This window comes from Ambystoma mexicanum, chromosome 6q (genome assembly GCF_040938575.1).
Source record: "Ambystoma mexicanum isolate Mex_15411 chromosome 6q, UKY_AmexF1_1, whole genome shotgun sequence".
NCBI lineage: Eukaryota > Metazoa > Chordata > Amphibia > Caudata > Ambystomatidae > Ambystoma > Ambystoma mexicanum.
In genome coordinates, this window is record NC_090937.1 from 1,099,706,144 (window position 1) to 1,099,727,921 (window position 21,778).

The 21,778-nt window shown below is 45.1% G+C and overlaps 1 protein-coding gene across 1 annotated transcript in view; it reads left to right on the forward strand.

Annotated features, from left to right (window-relative positions):
- Window positions 1-21,778, forward strand: part of LOC138515311 (sec1 family domain-containing protein 2-like) — a 1,117,334-nt gene that overhangs the window by 429,469 nt on the left and 666,087 nt on the right. The gene's annotated exons all lie outside the window — the stretch shown is intronic.

Here is a 21,778-nt window from a genome sequence, read left to right on the forward strand (position 1 = left end):
TTCTCCAGCGTCTCTTTAACACGAACTAAGCTGCAAGGAAAGAGACAGCTAGAGCGCTTGCCATACTTAAGAACTTCCAAGCGCTTCACTTCATCTTTCATCTCAAGAGCCCTGCAATACATAAGGGAAAGGCATTATACAGAGTCTGCATATAAACGTGCCACGCATGTAAAGACTGTAAAGATAAAAGGTGTCCAGAAACTCACCGCTCGTGCAGATAACGACGGTAACCATCCTCTGAATTCAAGAGGCCTGTGTTTCACCAGTGAAGGAACTGGCAACGGCACCCTGCACCAGACGCAGATGGAGAGCCCAGCATTCACCTATATAAGGTGAGCACGTTGACCTGGGGGCTCTACGAAAAAGCTGGGAAGAGAGAGAGAGAGAGAGAGAGAGGGACATTCACCAACCCAGACCATTAACCCCCATATTCTTTCACCTGCAGAAACCTCACTCTTCGAGTCCGACACACAGTGCGAAGAGGTTCGACCCCAGAAGCCAATCGAGTCCTGCACATCACTTTTCGAGTCAGACAGCTTCCTGCCAAGACCCGCGCCTCCGTGGGAATCAGGTGAGCGTTACACATAGTCCCTTGTTCCTGTGTGACGCTTTCACATCTAACCACAAGGGGGCATGATCAGATATCGAAATCGGCCCCATTTCCATGTTGAGAACTTTCCCCATTAATCCTGCCGTTACCCAAAAGTAGTCTATTCGCGACATTGAGTTATATAAGTGCGAGTAGTGGGTGTGCCTCTTTGTTGATCATTGCGCGCTCTCCACACATCTACCAGTGTCAGATGATTCATTAATTGGCAGAGACGTTTCGTGGGCGCCCTCTGACCGTGACCACCTCCCGAGCTCCTATCCAAAGCCGGGTGTCACGCCATATTCAGGTCCCCCCCAGGATGATTTCCCCCTCCGCATATCCCTGCAACTTTCCCACTGCCTCCCTCAGGAACCCGTCCTGCCCCATATTCGGTGCATATATAGTCGCTGTCGTGAAGCGGAGCCCCTCTATCGTAACTTTTGCAAAGAAATACCTACCCATTTTATCAGTTAGAGCCCCATGGAGGTGGGCGTTCCGACTTTTACGGAACGCTATCAGGACTCCTGCCTTTTTGTCCTGAGCGTTGGACTGCCCCAACAGGTCATAATCCTTTATGTTCAGCTTGTCTTTGTCACGCTGCCTTATGTGGGTCTCTTGCAGCATTATAATGTCGCCTCCCTCCCTATTCAGAAGTCCATCCACCTTTTTCCTTTTAACCGGATTATTTAGCCCCCTGAGATTGAAAGTGAGGATTTGCAATTTACCCATGGGCCTTGCATCATGGTGGAAATTTGTCACCCATTCCCAGCCTTCTCCGAGCTACCCTCTGGCATTGCCCCCTTCTCCCAGTCCCTTCCCTCCCCTAGCTTTCCCCAACTCTTATCAACATTCTCCCCCTCCCCTTTCCTCCCTCTCCCAACTTCCCCAAACAACCCACAACTAACACAAGGAGGGACCAGGAATCTAACATTGCTAGGGCGTCCCGCCCTTCACTCCTGTCCCTCTGCTCACTCGGGTGAAACTGTGTGGGGGATTCTAAACCCTGCATTTACCTCAGATGTTTTTGGATTCCAACTCGGCGGCCCTCCTCCTGGCCGCCATCCCTCGTTCAGCGTTCTGCCGTTGTCCACTCTCTTGCCACCTTTAGTCCCATCTCTTCTACAAGAGGGCTCCTCTAGTCCTTTCAGGACTCTGTCGCAGGCCCCGCCCCCGCTTTCCTCCTTTTTGTAGTGTTTTCTTATTCTGCACCGATTTCCATCCGGACAGGTTTCTACGGCGTTCCTCCCTTTCCCGTTGGAGATTGTCCTCGTTATTCTCGTCCTGGAGCCCCATAACCTGCAGGCCTTCCTCACACGTTTGGACTCTCTTCTGCTTACTGTTCCACGTGAAAAGAATGCCAAATGGAAAGGTCCACTCATATCTTATATCCCTGGCGTTCAGTTCCTTGATCACCAGTGCCAATCTTCTTCTTTTCTGCAGTGTGACCAAGGCGAGGTCCTGATACAATTGAATTTCCACCCCGTCCATCCGGATGTGTTCAACGTCGCGTGCCCTCCTCAGAATCCTTTCCTTTTGCGGATACGAAGAGAGGGCTACCAACACGTCTCTAGGGTGCTCCCCGGGTTCGCCTGCTCTTCTCGGTCCTACCCTGTGAACCCTATCGATTCTCACTTCTTCCTCTTCTTTAGCTCCCAGGATGTCCCTGAAGACCTCTTGGGCGGCGACTTTGAGATCCTTATCCAGTACTGTCTCGACCATATTCTTGATCCGGATATTCGACCGCTGAGAGTGGTGCTCCAGATCTTCACACTGTAATTCCAAATTGTGGGTGAGGATCACAAGGTGCTCTTGCACTTGCCCATTTTGTTGAGTTTCCTCCTCTACGTTTTGGACTGTTCTCTCCAGCGCGTCCTTCCGCTCTTCCAATTTCGAGACATCTGTCCTGAGCTCCTGTACCGCTTGCTTCATGTCCTCTCTTAGCGAGCCAAATTGATCCTGTACCGTGTACATGAATTTCTCTTGCAGCTCCTTGAACCAGGAGAGTAGATCCTGGTTCAAGGAGCTGCAAGAATCCTGTAGAATCCACCCGGTCTTTCTCCCCCGCTGTGGACCAGGCTATAGTTTTCAATCTTCCCTATTTTTGACCGTGGTGGGCCGAGTGCCTCCCTCCACCTCCTGCTCCGGGCCCACACGAGTTTCCCAGCCCCCCCCACCGCTCCTCACCTTCCTTGCTTGGGGTGCAGATCTTCTCCAGCCGGGCTGCCCCTCGCTGCCGGAGAGTCCCTCCCAGGAGACGTCCTCTCTCCGGCTGGGTGGATGCACCGGCTCGCGACGCAGGAATAGGTCTCCCTCTGCTGAGCCTAGCGGATCCTCCACCCTGCTCGCTCACTGTCACTGCCTTCCGGGTGCATGCGGAGCGGGGCCTCACTCCCGGCTGCATGGATAAGTTGTTGTAGGCAGGGGGTGCACCTTTATTCCCCCTCCGGCGATGCCGACTGTGCCGTCCCTGCCGTTGTGTCCCGCCGCTGCAGCGGTGGGGGAGGTGTGCCTCCCCGGACTGATCACCTGTCTCCTCGAGATCTGCTTTGTCGGGCACCAGTGATGGATCCGCTGCTATTCCTTCCCGGTCCCCCGGCACAGGAGATAGGTGGCTATCGCTTTGGGCTGGATGCTGGCTTAATTGTTCACCTTCTTTGTAAGCGGCCCGGCGGGAGAGACACCCGGACACATCTCCACGCCGCGGCTGCCATCTTGGAATCCATAAGTACTTTTTAAATTCCAAACGGAGTGAAAAACAAGTTTTGAACCCTCTTGAATATTGGGCGGTGTGAAAGAAAGTTTGTGAAATCTGGTTGATAACAAGAACTGCATTATATAAGAAAACTATCATTGACCAAAGCCCAGAGAATACAAGGAACTGTTTATGTGAAAACACGCATTGGCAATAGCCAAGAAGACACAAAGCTAACAAGTGCATAGTGGCCAATCCAGCCATGGTAAAGTGTCAGAACAGTGTGACACAAGTGAACAAAGCAAGCATCATTGTCAAGTTGAACCAGTGGCCTAGTGTTGAAGGAACAGCAGCTAAGAAGGGGTATTGGTTGTATGACCTGTAATTGGTGGACCGTGTGGTCCAACAACTGTAGCTAGACCAAGTGCATCCCTGTATGGAAAAGCCACTGAAAAGAAGCTTGTGTTTTAACTAAAACAACTCGTATGTGATTCTGAAGTAAAGATGCTGAACTACTTATGTGAACTAGTGAACAGTAACAATACCAGCAGAGCTGGAAGTGTCCCAAGGAATTGTGTTGGTTTTAAAAAGCTGGAATATTTGAACTCTTGAGCAGGGGAACTCTGATGCTTTATGAACTATTTTGGTCTTGGGGAAGGGAAGCTGATTGCATGCCAAGAGCCGGAAGAAGCTCTGAACTTTATTTTGAACACTACACATTTTGATGCTCCCAACACGTATTCAGTTAGTTGTGATGGCAAGTGTAATTTTTGGACACGGACATTTGCTTTGGACTTCATGACAGAATATCCTTAGTTTTCTTCAGGTAGGGAAATCCCACCTTAGCATAGGGCAAGTTGGGCCGTGCTCCATCTTTTGAGTTAAGAAAAGTTGGCAGATCAAACTTGATTCTGTTGTCTGTGTCTGCTTCTTGATGCCTTCACATACCCCACCTAAATGCAAATTGATAATACACAGACTGTCTAACATGAAGATTTCCATTGTCTATCTCAAGGAGTCTCACCTAGTTCCTCTAGATGATACTCGAATGCGAAGTCAGATTTTTCCACAACAGTTTTACACCTCGGCGGTGGATTAAAGGAAGGGTGTAGGAATCTTCTTCCATGAGAGATTTACATTTTCCAAGAGGGATATCGTGAGGGATCCTTGAGGAAGATAAATGGTTTTAAAAGGGACAATCATGGGACATATATGTACATTTGTTTGTTTTTGCCCATAATGAAGCCCAGGATGAGTTCTTTGCAGCTGTTCTCAAAGTTCTGGGCCCTTTTGCTAAATGTGATTTGATCATAGGGGGTGGGTGATTTTATTTGCACTGTAGATCCAAAGTATGAAAAGGCCCTTCCAGAATTTCGCACAGACCAAAGAAATGTCCATGCGTTAGCAAAGCCATTTAGAGACTTCTCTTTATTAGAAGCCTGGAATTTTGTTCATAGACTATTCATACTATTGTTATGCGCACACACAGGATTCTGTAGATTAACAATGATTCTAGTCTCTTCAGGGTACTTTGCATAGAAATAAGAGGGATCTATCAGATCTGTCCTCAGTTACACGAATCCTTCAAAAACTGGTAACAAAGACCACTCCAAGAAGGCACTGGAGATTAAACAATGCCATCCTCAGAGATCCTGTGATCAAATCTCACATTGCGAATACTCTATCTAATTATCGCTTGGGGAACACATTAGATAATTATTAGCCTTTGCTTTGAATGCAATGTGTATGTTTATATATATATATATATATATATATATATATATATATATATATATTTCTGAGGCTTGTGGAATCTGCTTAGATCACATGCTGTGCATAGGCCGACATCTAGTGGAAGCTGCAGAGTATTAGTTTGTTTTTCGAAACTCGAAAATGGGCATCGACACAGGGTGTGCCAGTAATACTATCCCTAGTGTGACGTCCACTGTACCCAAGATCCCTCACGCGTCTAGGATCCTCAGATTGTTTTTTTCCGCCATACTGGTCGGAAGCATTTTGCCTTAGCCATACTTTTGCTAAAATATTTTAAATATTAATCTATTGACATCCTTCCCCACCCCAACGTCGAACTTCGACACTCGACGCCGGCTGGAGAAGAAATCGACCGTCGGCTGCTGCACGACGGATTTGGGCCTCGGAAAGGCCTCTAGCCTCGGCCTGGGCCTTGGAAGGCCTCTGGCCTCGGCCCTGCAAGTAGGGAGAGTGGAGGGTTGTACATACTGTACACTCTTGGTATATAGGTACACCTTATACATTTCCTACACTTAACAGCCCCACTGCCTCAAGGTGCGTATGGAGGGTACCCCTTTTCAATTCTGCCCCAAGTGCAATCGCAAATACCCTTGGGTCGCCAGGCATGCCACGTGCAATCTCTGCTTGCCGAGGGACCACCCCGAAGCGAACTGCAGAGCGTGTAGTAGGTTTAAACCTAAGACACTTAAGGACCGTTCGACGAAGCGTTGGGAACACCACGCCAGGCAGGCGGCCATGGCAGCAGAGGGCGCCTTCAGCGACGGCAGCGACGCCGTACTTTCGGATGGCGAGGGCATTACGGCGTCGAAAGACAGCCGAGCGCAGGTCCCCGACCTCGGAAGGTCGTCCGGCAGGGCGGCTATGGGGAAGACCCCCGGCGACACAAGCGCTTCACACACTACACACACTAAACACACGAAGTCCAACCAAGACTCAACGACGTCGAGTTCTCGGAAAGAGGCACAAACAGAACGGTCCGATTCGGTGTCCTCTGGGCGCTCGCGATCAAGATCGCCGCATGACTCCAGGCAATCATCCACTCTTGCCAAGAGTGCCTCGCTCCCTAGGCTAACAGAAGCTCGATCGTCGGAAGACTAAGACGACTTCCACCCCCAGGCCGCGCTCCAGGAGTCGGAGCCCGCAGTCAAAATCAGCGAGGCCCCACACTCGGACAGGGACCCCACCCCCGATCCTCGACGCCAGGCGTCGAAAACCTCCGGAGCCACTAAAGGACAGGGAAAACATTTTTCCACTCACGGGGAGGGGGGAAAACAGCAGAAGAAGCAGCCTTTGCACTCTTCCACACCTGTGAAACACACCACTCCCCCTTAACAGTCAGACAAAACCAGGTCTGCTGATATGTCTGAAACCAGCAAATCTACTCAAGATAAATCCCATAGACTTGCTGAGAGAGTCATTCCCAGTTCCAGAAAATGGTCGAGTGAAGACATAGATAGGGTCATGTCAAGGATGTCTTCTTTGGCTGATTTTTATGATAAAAATCCAGAACATTTCCTCTCGTATGATCCACAAGGGGGGACACCCTCAGGCTCTAATGATCCTATCCCCCCGAGTAAAAAGCCCCGGTTTGAAACACCGATGAGGTCAGACCCCTTCGAGGTACAACCATACTCAAGACCATACTCACTGTATGAAGGAGAGGCTTCCTTTGGTGAGGACCAAGAATTTGGCATGGTAGAAGAGCAAACCGGGACGGGCTACTATGGGGATGATGAGGCAAAGGAAGAGGAAGACGAAGACCCGGAAACATACAGAGTAGATTCTCCGGTAGAGAACGAAGCCCCGGTTACCGAATCCCCGGTCGATAACCAACCCCTCCTAAACGAGGTTCTCGCACACGCAGCAGAACATTTCCATATTGACACCCCTGGTGTCCAGGAGGAGAGGGACTTCGCAAAAGAGTTAGTGGGAGAAAGGAGGCCTGTTGCCCAGACCATCCCTATCCTTAAGTCCATTCAGCGAAGAATAGACCCGTCCCTGGTGAACCCGAACCTCACCAGAGCAGTCAATCCCAGGGTTGAAAAACTTTTCAGGGCGGCCCAGTCTGACCCTCTCTATATAAGAGGACATCTGAAGCCAGACTCCCTAGTTGTCACCAACACTCGTAAGAGGGCTGGAACACCCTTGTCGTCGTCCGAAGCTCCTCTCGACAAGGAGAGCAAAATACGATACGGTTTCGGCAGGAAAGTAGCCTCAACGTCCGCCTATCAAGCAAGGATTGCAAACTCCACCACCCTGTTGGCCAGCTACAACTGCCATCAGTGGGAAGAAGTTGCGGCACTCATAGCCTCTGCTCCTGAACCTTTAAAGGGCCAGTTAGCTCGGATTTCCGCAGAGGGTAGAGCCGTGTCTGGTTGCATTTTGAAAGCAACCTTCGACGCCGCAGACAACGCAGGCAGATTGATAGCAGAAGGCACTGTTATCAAAAGACATGCGTGGTTACGGTAGTCTGGTTTTAAGGCAGAAACCCAGGCATCATTGTTGGACAAACCGGTGGAAACTGATCTGTTGTTTGGTAAGGCGGTCGAAGACGCACTGAAGAATGCCAAGGACGAATACGAAACACTCAAGTCCCTTGGCCAGTTAACAAATAAACCCCCTAACCAGAGAGGGAATAGTAATTTTCGTCGCCCACGCTGCCAAAATTCCCAGAGAGGATCTAACTATTCCCAGGGGCAGGGTACACAGTGGAACAACAACCAACAATCTACCCAGGGTTACGGCAGGGGTAATAGGAGAGGTCGTGGTAAAGGCAGAGGCAGCCCAAGCAAGGGAGGCGGCACGCCTCCACCAAAGCAGTGACGCTCAGTTCAGGGTCCCTTCTCACGCAACCCCAGTAGGGGGACGCATTTCCAACTTCACCCAGGCTTGGGAAGGGATCACATCAGACAGATGGGTGCTATCAACAGTATCCACAGGATATTGTATAGAGCTACTGCAGCGTCCCCGGAACCATCCTCCACGACAAAGAGTACACTCTTTAGAACATCAGAAGATTCTCCTCGAGGAGATCGCCATTCTGCTAGAAAAGGACGCGATAGAACTCGTCCCGGGACACCAGGTAAACAAGGGTATTTATTCAACTTACTTCCTTGTGCCAAAGAAAGATTTGACAATGCGCCCAGTATTGTACTTACGGCCTGCCAACAAGTATGTCAAGCCCCAAAAGTTTCGTATGACCACGCTACAAGAGGTAATCCCCCTCCTAAAAAAGGGGGATTACATGGCAACCTTGGATACGAAAGATGCTTATTTTCATATTTCCATGTTCCCAGTGCACAGAAAGTATTTGCGCTTCAAGGTGGACAGTCGACACTACCAATTCAAGGTACTGCCCTTCGGGATAGCTTCAGCACCAAGGGTATTCACCAAGGTACTGGCGGTGGCGGCTGCACACCTACGCAGGGAGGCAATCCCAGTGTACCCTTATCTGGACGACTGGCTCATAACGGGGGAAACCCCAGGAATTTGCAGGACAAACATTCAAAGGACTATCGACCTCCTCCACGAGTTAGGCTTCTCAATCAACGAGAAAAAGTCAAGCCTGGTGCCAAGCACCTCCAAACAATTTCTAGGAGCAATCCTAGATACTCAAAAGGGGGTTGATCTTTCCTTCAGAAGAAAGAATTCGGAATATACTACTGCAAATTCCGCATTATCAGTCCGGTCAACAAATAACGGTACGCAAAGCAATGCGTTTACTGGGCATGATGGCGTCATGTATTTACCTGGTCTCCCACGCGCGCCTGCGCATGCGTCCCATGCAGGAATGGTTGGCGAAACAGTGGTCTCAGGCAAGTGGTCGGTGGGACGATCTAGTGGTCATTTCGCCAACACTGGTACAAAGCCTTCCCTGGTGGACAAGAGAGAATCTCGCACAGGGGAAACCCTTTTACGATCCCGAAGTGCAGGCAGTAGTCACTACAGATGCATGTCTGACGGGGTGGGGAGCTCACCATCTCCACCACACAGCTCAGGGTCTCTGGTCTCACTCAGTGGCCAAGAACCACATCAACCTGCTAGAGCTTCTGGCAGTATTCAGAGCGCTTCAGGCGTTCGAGCCCCATCTACTAAACCTGTCAGTGCAAATCCGGACGGACAGCACAACAGCCATGTTCTACCTGAACAAGCAAGGAGGGACTCGCTCACCAAATCTGTCCGAGCTTGCCCAGAAAATCTGGATATTGGCACTCAGACAGAACATCTTCCTGTCATCACAACATGTTCCAGGGGAGCTCAATTCCCTAGCGGATGCTCTGAGCAGAGACTCCCTCCCAGAGGAACACGAATGGGTTCTACACAGAGAGGTCGTAGAAGATATCTTCTCTCAGTGGGTTTTCCCACTATAGACTTATTCGCCACAAGCGAAAACAGACAATGCCCAGGATTTGCATCCAGGTTCCCCCAACCCGAGTCCCAGGGGAACGCCCTGTGGATGAACTGGTCAGGGATGTTTGCGTACGCTTTTCCACCAACTCCTCTCATTAGGAAAGTGGTGAACAAGATGAACAGAGAGTCAATGACGCTCGTCCTAGTTGCTCCCATGTGGGCAAGACAACCGTGGTTCCCACACCTACGCAGGATGGCGGTGTGCGAGCCCATCAAACTTCCAGCCTGGTACAACCTACTGTCCCAGCACCAAGGTCAAACAGTGCACCAGCAACCCAACTCAATGAACCTGGCAGCATGGCTCCTGAGGTCATATAGTTTGGACATCTCAATTTGCCACAGAGGTGTATGGACATCCTAAAGGAATCTAGGAAACCAAACACAAGGCACTGTTACTTTGACAAGTGGAAGAGGTTCGTTATCTGGTGCCAGAGTAGACAAATCAACCCGGTTGATTGCACTCCTTCCACTATTGTTACATACATGCTCCACGTGCTAGATGCAGGATTGGTTTTTAACTCACTGAAAGTACACCTGGCAGCCCTGTCGGCTTACACTACTTCCCATAGCAAGGTTTCGTGGTGGAAAATACCAGTAGTTAAAGCCTTCATGGAAGGAGTAAAGAGACTTCACCCTCCTATTTCAAACCCACCACCAGGGTGGGACCTTAATGTGGTGCTAGCCAAGCTCATGGGCCCCCCTTTCGAACCCATGCATAAAAGCAGTCTCAAACACCTGACTTATAAAACGGCCTTCTTAGTAGCTATTACTTCTATAAGAAGGGTCAGTGAAATTCAGGCTCTGTCAGTGCAGGATCCCTTCTTTACTGTCCATAAAGACAAACTGGTTTTACGCACACACCCTAGGTTCTCACCTAAATTTATATCAAAATTCCATGTAAACCAGTCCATCGAGCTTCCGGCTTTCTTCCAGGACCCGCAAAGCTCGGCTGAGGTGAAACTACAGACCCTAGATGTGCGTAGGGCGGTCCTCTACTATGTAAATAAAACCAGACCGCTAAGAAAAACAGATCAACTGTTTGTCTCCGTAGCTACAGGCAGAGAGGGGGATCGCGTCTCTAAAGGTGCCATCTCGAAGTGGATTATTAACTGTATCCAGCTGTGTTACTCACTCTCTGAAAGAACTCTGCCTTTCACGCCAAGAGCCCACTCTACTAGAGGCATTGGGGCCACTCTGGCTTTCATTGCAAATGTACCCCTTGACACCATTTGCAAAGCAGCTACTTGGAGCTCTATTCACACTTTTACTCAGCATTACTGCATTGACACCCATTCCAAGGCAGATACACAAGTGGGACAAGCGGTTCTAAGACACTTATTTGCTCATGACCCTTCTCACATCTCACCTCCTTCTTCAGGTACTGCTCGCTAATCTATGCACAGCATGTGATCTAAGCAGATTCCACAAGCCTCGGAAGGGATACATTACTCACCGTAATCGTATTTCTGATGCTTGTATCTGCTTATATTCACATGCGACCCATCCTTCCTCCCCTCTGAGAGAAGGCGCATGATTGCTTGTAGTCTTACCTTTCTGTCTATCTGCTTGGATTATCTGTACTCCCGCTACTCCTCATGCTACCTCATGTCAGAAAAAATACAATCTGAGGATCCTAGACGCGTGAGGGATCTTGGGTACTGTGGACGTCACACTAGGGATAGTATTACTGGCACGCCCTGTGTCGACGCACATTTTCGAGTTTCGAAAAACAAACTGTAATACTCCGCAGCTTCCACTAGATGTCGGCCTATGCACAGCATGTGAATCTAAGCAGATACAAGCATCAGAAATACGATTACGGTGAGTAATGTATCATATATATATGGGAAAACATTTGTCAGCCCCTAGACTGCGCTCTGCCTCATTATTGAGCTGGTGCTGTTGGGCTAGAGCGGGCTGGGCTCTAAAAATTGCAAAAGGGTGTCAGGAAAAAGGTACAGGTAGGCAGATGAACAACACCTCCAACTTTAGCCAAAGCTTGCCCAAGCACTCACGACCATTTACTAAGTTAAAAATGATTTTCCTTTATTTTATCAAAAGTTGTGCAAAACATCATAAAAAGCATACATAGCAATACCTGGTCAGACCAGGCATAAGGCACCACTCCCCCCAACGGGTGGAAAAATGCCACGCGTTCCGCTCGACTCGCGAGCTTCCTCAGGCTTGTAGTAGTTCCCAACTAGTGTGTTCTCGTGTTTATACTAACTCCTAGGCCATGTCATGTGCTTCTCCCAACTGTTACTCACGCGTCACATGATACACAGTTCAAATTTTACTGAAAAAGAACTCTATGGTTCTGCATGACGGAAAATCCACCATCTTGGAGTGACTAAGGTCTAATAGACCGTAAGTGTAAATATATGAAGATAAAATACTAATAAATTATTTGAAATTGTACTAGCGCGTGTAGGTAGCAGAAACAGGGGGAGTCAAACATGCCATGCCTGAGTGAGAACATTTTTTTTTTTATATCAACTTAATGACGAGATCTCGCGCAATTGCAATTATTTGTTGTCTCACCGCGCGAGAAACATTCTCCGCGGTGTGGCAAACAATCCGCATGAAGGGGTGAGTGCAGAAAAAACGAATACAGCGGCTACAGCCCAATATCAGTAATGGCAGCCCGCACAATGCATGAAAGGAAGGGAATCTTCATCTATGTAGCAAGTGTACTCAATCAATGACGGGTTCGGCGCTATGCATGTTGGACCTACTGGTCCTTAACTCGCCAGAAAAATGCAAGTGCATATATTGGGGATTGAAGCAAATTCAGACAGAAATACAGATGCCTTTCATCCCATATGGAGTAATACAGTACTATGAATAGATAATACCCCAGTGTATTAATAAAGTGCTAGTGCAAGATTAAAGCAGCATGATTTGAAGTTATTCGGACAAGTGTCCAAATTGATGACTTTATCTAAAAAGGTTATTTATGCTACTCTGAGAGCACTGCGATTCGACAGAAATAGCGAACAGAGTTCGCTCTTTCTCTAATGATACCCAGTCATCTGTGAGCATTATGATTTGAAAGAGATAGCATGCATGATTCTCTCTCTCTAGGGATACCTCATATATCTCTGCCCACTTACTCCCTAACTCCCAACACTATGCAAACGGCATACTGATACTGGGCAGTATTTCACTGAGTGATCAATTATACCATCTTTAGAATAGATGAGCATTCCGCCTGTCATATAAAGTGACATGTGCATTTGGTTAATTCTTGAAGTGCAAAGTGATACATGTGTATATAAATTCATAGAAACATAACTGAAAAGAAGAAACATCAGATCACTACATGTTGACCCAGCTTTAAATCAGTTTTAAAAAACACTGTCCATGTGTTCTGTCCACATCAGAAACCAACCTGAATACATTATGAGGTTACTTTCTAAAATAAGTGGTATGCAGAAGGAAAGTGTAACACAGATAAGACATTGCACTGAAGTATGGAACAATCACTGATGTAAATAGCTTCTAGCACCTAATTAGTCATATAAAAAGACATATAACTCTGAGTCCACATTTAAACCGTTAGGTTTTAAGGTATCAGACCTACAGATTAGCTTGGCTTCTAGTTGGCGCAATTTGAGTTCTCTATTGCCCAACCTATTGTGTTGTGGTATATGTGCTAAACCTACAAAACTCATCTCTGATGTATTTTTATTGTTTCTCACCAAAGTGTAGCGCTAAAGGGTATGTCTGATCTCCATTTTTTATGGCTCTGTAATGTTGTAAAATACGCAGTTTTAGCGGGCCAATAGTAAATCCTATATAGTGTAACCCACAGCTGCATGTTATTGCATAAACCACAAACTTTGTAAGACAGGTTATTTTGTGCTTATACTTCCATTCTTGCCCATTGGCACTGATTGGAGAATTTCTCGAGACATATTTGCATATTATGCATTTGCCACTTTTTTTGAAACCTACATATTCATATTTGTTAGTAAACCAGCTCGATGAAGAAACCTCGGTTATTACAGTGCTTGGTGCCAGTATATTTTTCAATGTCGGAGCTTTGCGAAAAGTCACACTGGGTCTCTGTTCCAATACTTTACACAGGTCTCTGTCAGTGGGTAATATGTTCCAATGTCTGTGCATGATAGCCCTGATTTGTTTAGCTTGCTGGTTGTAGCCTGTTATAAATCTTATCGTTTCATTTTTTGATTTAGGATGTGGTTTGAAGAGATCTCTTCTCGATTGTTTTTCAGCTTTAATAAAACATTCCATCACTGTACTTTTCGAGTATCCTCTGTTCACAAATCTGTTGCCAATATTTTTGGCTTCTTTTTGGAAATCTGCCTCATTACTACATACTCTTTTCGCCCTAAGGAATTCTCCATAGGGTATAGATTTTTTGAGAGCTGTAGGGTGTTGATTGCGAGCATGGAGCGTGGAGTTAGAACTGGTGTCCTTCCTATACAGGGTGGTAATGAGTTGGTTTTGCTCAATTTGCAAGGAAACCTCCAAAAATACCAATGTGTTTTTACTGATGGTGCTTGTTAGCTTCAAATTTAATGCGTTCGAACTCAGAATAATTATGTACTTCTCTAATTCTTTTTCTGTTCCATCCCATATCAGGAACAAATCATCGATAAATCGATACCACATGACTATGTGTTTGGTAAACTCTTCCAGCTCCTCACTCCATGCCACTGTCGTTTCCCACCAACCCATATAAAGATTGGCGTAAGTTGGCGCCATACAGGACTCCATTGCTGTGCCCTGGGTTTGTCTATAAATTACATCATTATAGAGGAAAAAATTGTGTTCCAGGCAGAATTTCAACATATCCAGCAACATCTTATTGTGTTGGTGGTAGCTAACCAATCTGCTATCCAGAAAGTGACGGCATGCATTTAAACCATGTTGGTGCTGTATAGATGTATAAAGGGACACTACATCTAAGGAGACAAGAAAATAATTAGGCTCCCAATTGACCTCATTTAATTTTGACAGGAGGTCTGATGTGTCCCGAATGTATGAGTTTAGGCTTAGCACAAATGGCTGGAGGAAATGATCAAGGAATATGGAGATATTTTCCAGTAGGCTGCCAATTGAGGACACTATTGGGCGTCCTGGAGGATCTATTAGGGTTTTATGAATTTTAGGGTTGAAGTAGATTAGCGAGGTTATTGGGTGAGCATTCTTCAAGAAGTGGTATTAATCATCATTTAACAATTCTTCTTCACACCAATGGAACAGCAATTCATAATATTCTCTATTGGTGATCGCCAAAATCGATTTGTCCGCTAGTTCATAACAAGAAGTGTCACTAAGTTGTCTGTTTGCTTCTTTGACATAGCTGCTACTATCCATGACGACTATGCTCCCTCCTTTATCCGAGGGTCGAATGACTGTTATGATCATTTTTCAATGTTTCCAGGGTTTTTATTTGTGTGGGATTAAGGTTTTTAGATCCCATGTTAACAGAGCCGGACAGGCCTTTAAGATCTTTCATCACCAGTTTTTCAAAAACATCTATTGGACTGCATTCTATATTTGGGCAGAAAACTGATTTTGGCTTGAATTTACTAAAGCAACTCATATTGGTGTTAATACTATATCGTTCCGCCAGTATGTTGTCGTACATAGTTTCTGTGTGTATATCAACAGAATTGGGATTAGACTGCAGTTCATCTATACAGATTAAGGTGGCCAAATCTTTCTCTGATAGAATGGAGGCAATTTCTCTATCAGAGTCTTTCTTCTGTGTTTTGTGCCCAACTTGTGTGGAGAAAAACTTGGTGAGTTTCAGTTTTCGTGTAAATTTGAAGAGCTCTATTCTGGCAGATGTGTAATCATAGGCGTAGGTTGGGCTAAAAGATAGTCCTAATGATAGGACTGATATTTCCTTCTGGGTGAGGCTTCTAGCTGAAATATTGAATATTTTTAGTTGTTTAAATTCTTGCCTCTCAGTCTCCCCCTCTGTTTGTTCCTAGATCTTGTGGCCCTTCCAATTTGATCTTCCCCGCTTTGCACGGCTGCCCCGCTTGGTTGTCCTCTTCCTGTCTTTGCTCTTGATCCTCTTCCTCGACCGGCTGATTGGCCTCGTCCTCTTTTGTCCATTCTGCTGTCCATATGGAGCAGCTTGAATTCGTCTAAAAAAGTTCAGCTTTTTTGCTGATTGTGCTCCTTCAGAATTTGAAAGATCAATTTCCGAACTGCTGGGGTCCTCTACAGATGCTTCATTTTGTTTTGTAGGGGGATTTTTCTGTTCCATCCTTGCTTTTATAGGCCCAATTGAATCTCTTGGCAAAGGTGTATATTCTTCCTTGCTCATAATCCAGCCTGTCTCTTTTAAATTTGAGCTGCTTCCTTGTTCTTAATTTTCCTTAGAATCTTTCTAGATTCTCTTCCAGTCTCGTCATACGTTTTTTGCATTCATCCCCATCTTCTGAGGTGAATAATAGTTCTTCCATGGTTTCTATTTCTTTCATTAGTTTGATTCTATCTAATTTGGCGTATTTTATCAGGCTTTCAATCATTCGAAATGAGCAATTATTCGTGTGGGTTGTCCATTCTTCTATTAATAGACGTCCATTCTTCTATTAATAGAAGAATGGACAACCCACACAAATACTTGCTCATTTCGAATTAATAGAAGTCCTTTCTTTTTTTTAAATGACCAAAAAGTAGGTAAAAAAAAATTAGTGATATCTGTGTTCGGTCCGCGGACACACTTCCCTGTTTGCTCCGCGGACAGTGTCCTGATTGGCCAATCGGCTTGCGTGATGTCCGCGGACATGCAACGTGTTCGCTGATTGGACAGTGTTAAGCGTGAAGCGCGTCAGATTTTCGGTAGCGCCCGCCATCTTGGATTCGCAGACGTCCGCGGACAGCGCGGTGAAAGATTGTTCAAAATGTGTATTTAGTAGAGTGTGTTGGTGTGTAGGAGTGTTTGGGGAGGATGGAAGGGTATGAGATAGGTTAAATGTTGTGCTTTTTTATGTGGTAGACGTTCTTCTTGTGTTCTATTTGTCTGCGCACATCACGGGTGTTCTGAAATGTTCTAAATAAACTGAACGGGGGGTGTTCTGAGGACTCAATATGTGTCCGTTTTGTTCGCAAGCAAGTTGAATGTGTTCTAAGAACTGTCTCGGTGTCCTGAAATGTTCGCAGGGGGTGTTCTGGGGACGCTGTCCGTATTGTTCGTTGTCAAGTTGAAAGTGTTCTAAGAACTGTCTCGGTGTCCTGAAATGTTCGCAGGGGGTGTCCTGAAGATGCTGTCCGTATTGTTCGTTGTCAAGTTGAAAGTGTTCTAGGAACTCTTGCGGTGTCCTGAAATGTTCGTAGGGGGTGTCCTGAAGACGCTCTAAGAACACTCGCAGTGTCCTGAAATGTTTGCAAATAAACAAAATGGGGGTGTTCTGGGGACGCTGTCCGTATTGTTCTGTGGCAAGTTGAATGTGTTCTAAGAACACTCGGGGTGTCCTGAAATGTTCGCAAATAAACAAAATGGGGGTGTTCTGAAGACGCTGTCCGTATTGTTCGATGGCAAGTTGAAAGTGTTCTAAGAACTGTCTCGGTGTTGAAATGTTCGCAAATAAACAAAATGGGGGTGTGTTCTAAGAACACACGTGTTGTCCTGAAATGTTCGTAGGGGGTGTCCTGAGGAAGCTGTCCGTATTGTTCGTTGTCGAGTTGAAAGTGTTCTAAGAACTCTCGTGGTGTCCTGAAATGTTCGCAGGGGGTGTCCTGAAGATGCTGTCCGTATTGTTCGATGGCAAGTTGAAAGTGTTCTAAGAACACTCGGGGTGTCCTGAAATGTTCGCAAATAAACAAAATGGGGGTGTCCTGAGGACGCTGTCCGTATTGTTCGTTGTCGAGTTGAAAGTGTTCTAAGAACTCTCGTGGTGTCCTGAAATGTTCGCAGGGGGTGTCCTGAAGATGCTGTCCGTATTGTTCGATGGCAAGTTGAAAGTGTTCTAAGAACACTCGGGGTGTCCTGAAATGTTCGCACATAAACAAAATGGGGGTGTGTTCTAAGAACACACGCGTTGTCCTAAAATGTTCGTAGGGGGTGTTCTGAAGACGCTGTCCGTATTGTTCGCTGGCAAATTGAAAGTGTTCTAAGAACACTGGTAATGTCCGCGGACATTAAAAGTTTCCATAGGCCATAGTTGAAATGTTTTACTCTATGGGTGTGATATGCTGCGGTGGATGTGGCCAGGGCATAGAGTGTTGGGTGCATGGCCATTTGGCCATGCGCATAGAGTGTTGGGTGCATGGCCATTTGGCCATGCACCCAACACTCTATGCCCTGGCTACAACCACCGCAGCATATCAAATTTATAGTTGCTTATAACTTTGGGTCAAAAACAAATTTAAAAGGAACAAATTATAAGATACTATGGGTGTGATATGCTGTGATGGTTGTGGCCAGGGCATAGAGTGTATAATATACTTACTGTTTGGTTTAGTAACTGTAGTACATGTATTTCTTGTTAATTTCTGTGATAAAAGAAAATAGCATGTTAGTATTAGTATTTTGTAATGACTTTTTACATTGTATAATCAACATTTATTTTTTTTGGACCCTCATATTTAGTAGATTACAAACCAGAGTACTGTGCAATTTGCTCAGTTTTTGTGTTCGTAGCTGAAATCATTGGGTCTGTGGGAGAAAAAAAAGATCCATGTTGGATTAAAAAAAAAACTTTTTCTATTATTTATTTGTTTGGATATTATGAAATTTTGGAGCAGTTAGATACCAGTAGGAGTATTCTAACTGTCTATTTTTGGATATATTTTAGTGGTATTGATTTATCTGTTTGGATATTGTTACATTTTGAGACAGTTAGATACCAATTGCCGTATTCTAATTGTCTATTTTTTGCTCTAATTTAGTGGTATTCATTTATGTGATTAATTGTTGTAGAATATTTGGGCAGTTAGATAGCTTTTGGAATATTCTAACAGTTTATATTTTTTACTACAAGTTTACTTGAGGTTTAAGTACAGATTAGTTATCAAATTTTGGTTTTAAGAACCTTAAATACGCGTTTGTAAGATTTGCTGGTAATCTCTGCTTTAGAGTAATGGTACTATCATTACATTGAAACCATCCACATTTCTTTTTTATATATGCAGTGTAGTGCCCTGAATTGGTTGTGGCTCCTGCGTGGTAGATTATACCTATTGTTGTGAAGGTTTTCTTACCAAGTGATATTTGACCATGTGTGAATCCAGTCAGCTTGCAGTTGTTTTTGGTACCATCTGCATTGTAACGTAGAAGCATTAGTATTACGTATTTACTATGTGTTTGTATTACTAACCTGGAGCGATTATCTGAATTGCAGGTAGAAAGGTAGAACATAATCTACCATGGTTTGCATTTTGTACAAGTTGCTGAAATGGAATGGATTCACAATTAGGTATTGATATATATACGAAGCGTTCATTGGGGATTTCTTCTTGTCACATTGTTGCAGAGAGTGCATGTATGTTTCCACATGTATGAAATCTGGAAGATTTCATTTATAGGTATGTTTTTGTTTTCCAGTACTTGTAGTAAGTACATTAGAAATTCTTGTGGATCTTCCTGTGAGTTTATAGTGAATTTCACCATTCCAGCACAGTAGTCCAATTGTTGTCTTATTCCATAAACACTATACGCGTTGTCAGGATTGTTTGCTGCATTTCTGTGAAGTACTAACATTTGCAAACACAATGGGTCTGTACTGTGTAAGTAAATGTTGTCAACAATTGGTGGTAATTGAAATAGAATATTCATTGCTACATTTGCGTAGCAACTTGAACCAACTATATTTGAGAGTTTAAATGGACCAGGTAGTTCTTTATCTGACAGCTTTTTTTGGAGTGTTTCTTCCTTCTTTGAAGAAGTACCTGGTTTACTTTCCCTAATTGATTCTTTTTTGCTTGTGGTAGTTGATGAAGTATTACTTTCTTTTACGCTCTTTGGAGGATTTGCAGTGACATCCTGTTGCTTTTCTGTTTGATTTATTTTTCTTTTATAATGTTTTACTTTTTGTGGAACAGAATATGTGTTTAGATGGGGAGTGTATAGTGAGCGAAGTCTATTGTATTCTAAAATGCAAGGAATATCAGCGTTTATTTTACTTGCATCAAAGTTGTTTAGAAATAGACCGTCAAGTGTACGTAAGCGTGATAGTGCTACGTAGCTCATGCCTTCTTTAAAGACTGTGTTACCAGTATCTATCATTGCTTTGTCTAGGGTAAGACCTTGTGATTTATGAATCGTGACTGCGTATGCAAGAGTTAGAGAAAATTGTTCTCTGCGTATATACATGTCTTTGAAGAGAAGGAATCGAGCTGTTGAGCGTCCTATCCTTTTAACTTCTGAAAGTTTGTCAAAGAGTATATTGACAAACTGAATTTTGTTGTCACGTGGGTATGTTTGAAAGCCAACAACTGTACCCAGTGCTCCACTAACTAGTCCTTGGTCCACGTCAAGGTTACGTTTAAGCATTACCCTGCAATTTAAGGATTATATTAATATCTTTTCTAAGCCTGCTGTGTTTGAGATTGATTTTTCTAAACTATTTAGTCTTGTTGTGGCTTGGTCACACATAGGTAGTGTCATACCATGTACATCTAGTTTGTCTGTGGCGCTAATTTCCATTATTGGTTGCATTTCTTTACTTAACATTATTTGATTGAATTTGAAACAGCTTGCAAGATTTGGCATTAAGGCCATACAATTGACATTTTTGTGGGCTAATTGTTCCATAACATCTGTAGCACATGCATTATCGCCATAAAGTGCATTAATTTGCCGGGTTTTCAATATTGTTTCTGCTTCTTTAGAGAGTATACCAACTCTGATACTTTTTAAGATGTTGGCCTAAGTGAGATCTGCAGATTGCTACATGTTTTTTGTTAATTCTCTGTATTGGAAATGTTGTCAAAGGTTGACATTTCCAATGCTGCCAACAGTTTTACGGCAGAGTTTGTGTCCTAATGTTTTAAAATTAGGCTCACCTTTTACTGGTGTCAATTGAAGAAGATCTCCGAAAACAATAATGTGTTTTCCTGCAAAGAGCTCTTGAGAGTTTGTTTTCAGTACTTCTTGTAATCTGAGGTGAATCAAAGCCAACATTAGGTTGGAGACCATGCTCACTTCATCTATTAGTAGCATTTTCATTTGTTTCAATACTCTGCGTAGTTCCATTGCAGCTTCTGCAGAAAGTTTGTAATAGTCTAATTTGTTCTGGTGTTCTACTGGCAATAGTAGTAATCGGTGTAAAGTGACACCACCTATGTTGTAGGCAGCTAAAACTGTGGGGGCAGTGACAACAGCTGACAGTTTGTTGTTTGTCAATTGTTGAAGGAATTTACTGATGATTTTGATTAGGAATGTTTTGCCAGAACCAGCTTCACCACTGACGTACAGTAGTATAGGTTTATAATTATGGCAGGAACATTCTTTATTTTCATGTTGTACACCATGTGCAATTTGTTTTGTTACTTCTTCAAAAATGCTACGTTGTTTAGTTTTGATTGTAGTATAGTGTGGAATTATGCTCAGGAGACAGGCGAATGCTGAAACAATATTTATTTTCAGTAGCGAAAGGCAGTGGTTTTTTAAAGAAATAATAATCAAGTCCTTCCGGTTTGCTTCACCGGTGTCTTGGCCTTCCAGAGTATGCTGGCATTAATCCCAACTTGGTTCTATCTCGTGGTGTCCGGATAGGCCCACCACTCCGGTTCTCCCTCCTCTCTCTTCTCTGTATCCTGTGGAATGAGAGCAACCCATCAGTTTATTTTGGCACGCTTTTATCACAACAGATGGTTTCAGGCCCCCGCCAATCACAGAGCGCCCAGACTAGCCCCCTTCCCATTGGCTCTTGAGATTTTATCCTGCCTCCCTTAAAGGTTGCCGTCCCGGCGTGTTGCCATTCTCGTCCCTGTTGTAGCGGTGGACGTTTGCGTCGGTCACGTGTCTGTGGCTGCGCTGAGTATGGGAATGCCCGGACGCTGGGTGTTCTCCTCCAGCTACGTGTAGCCCCGGGACCGCTCTGAGGAGTATGGTGGTGATGGGTCGGTCGTTTTCTCCCCGCATCTTGGGGCTGTCGTGCGCACCGTTCACCCACATCCGGGCCGGCTCGGAAAACAGGTAAGTGAGCCGCGGCACCGCAGCGGCTATTAGCAGCGGTGCCCCCTCCTGCTTTTGCAAGCAAATTAATGGACGTGGTATGTTGGGTGGTCACGTCGTTAAGGATCCCGGTGTCTATGGAATCGGGCGTGCTTGATTCACGCCGCGGCTCTAGACGAGGCGTATCCTCACATATAGTGAAGTCTTC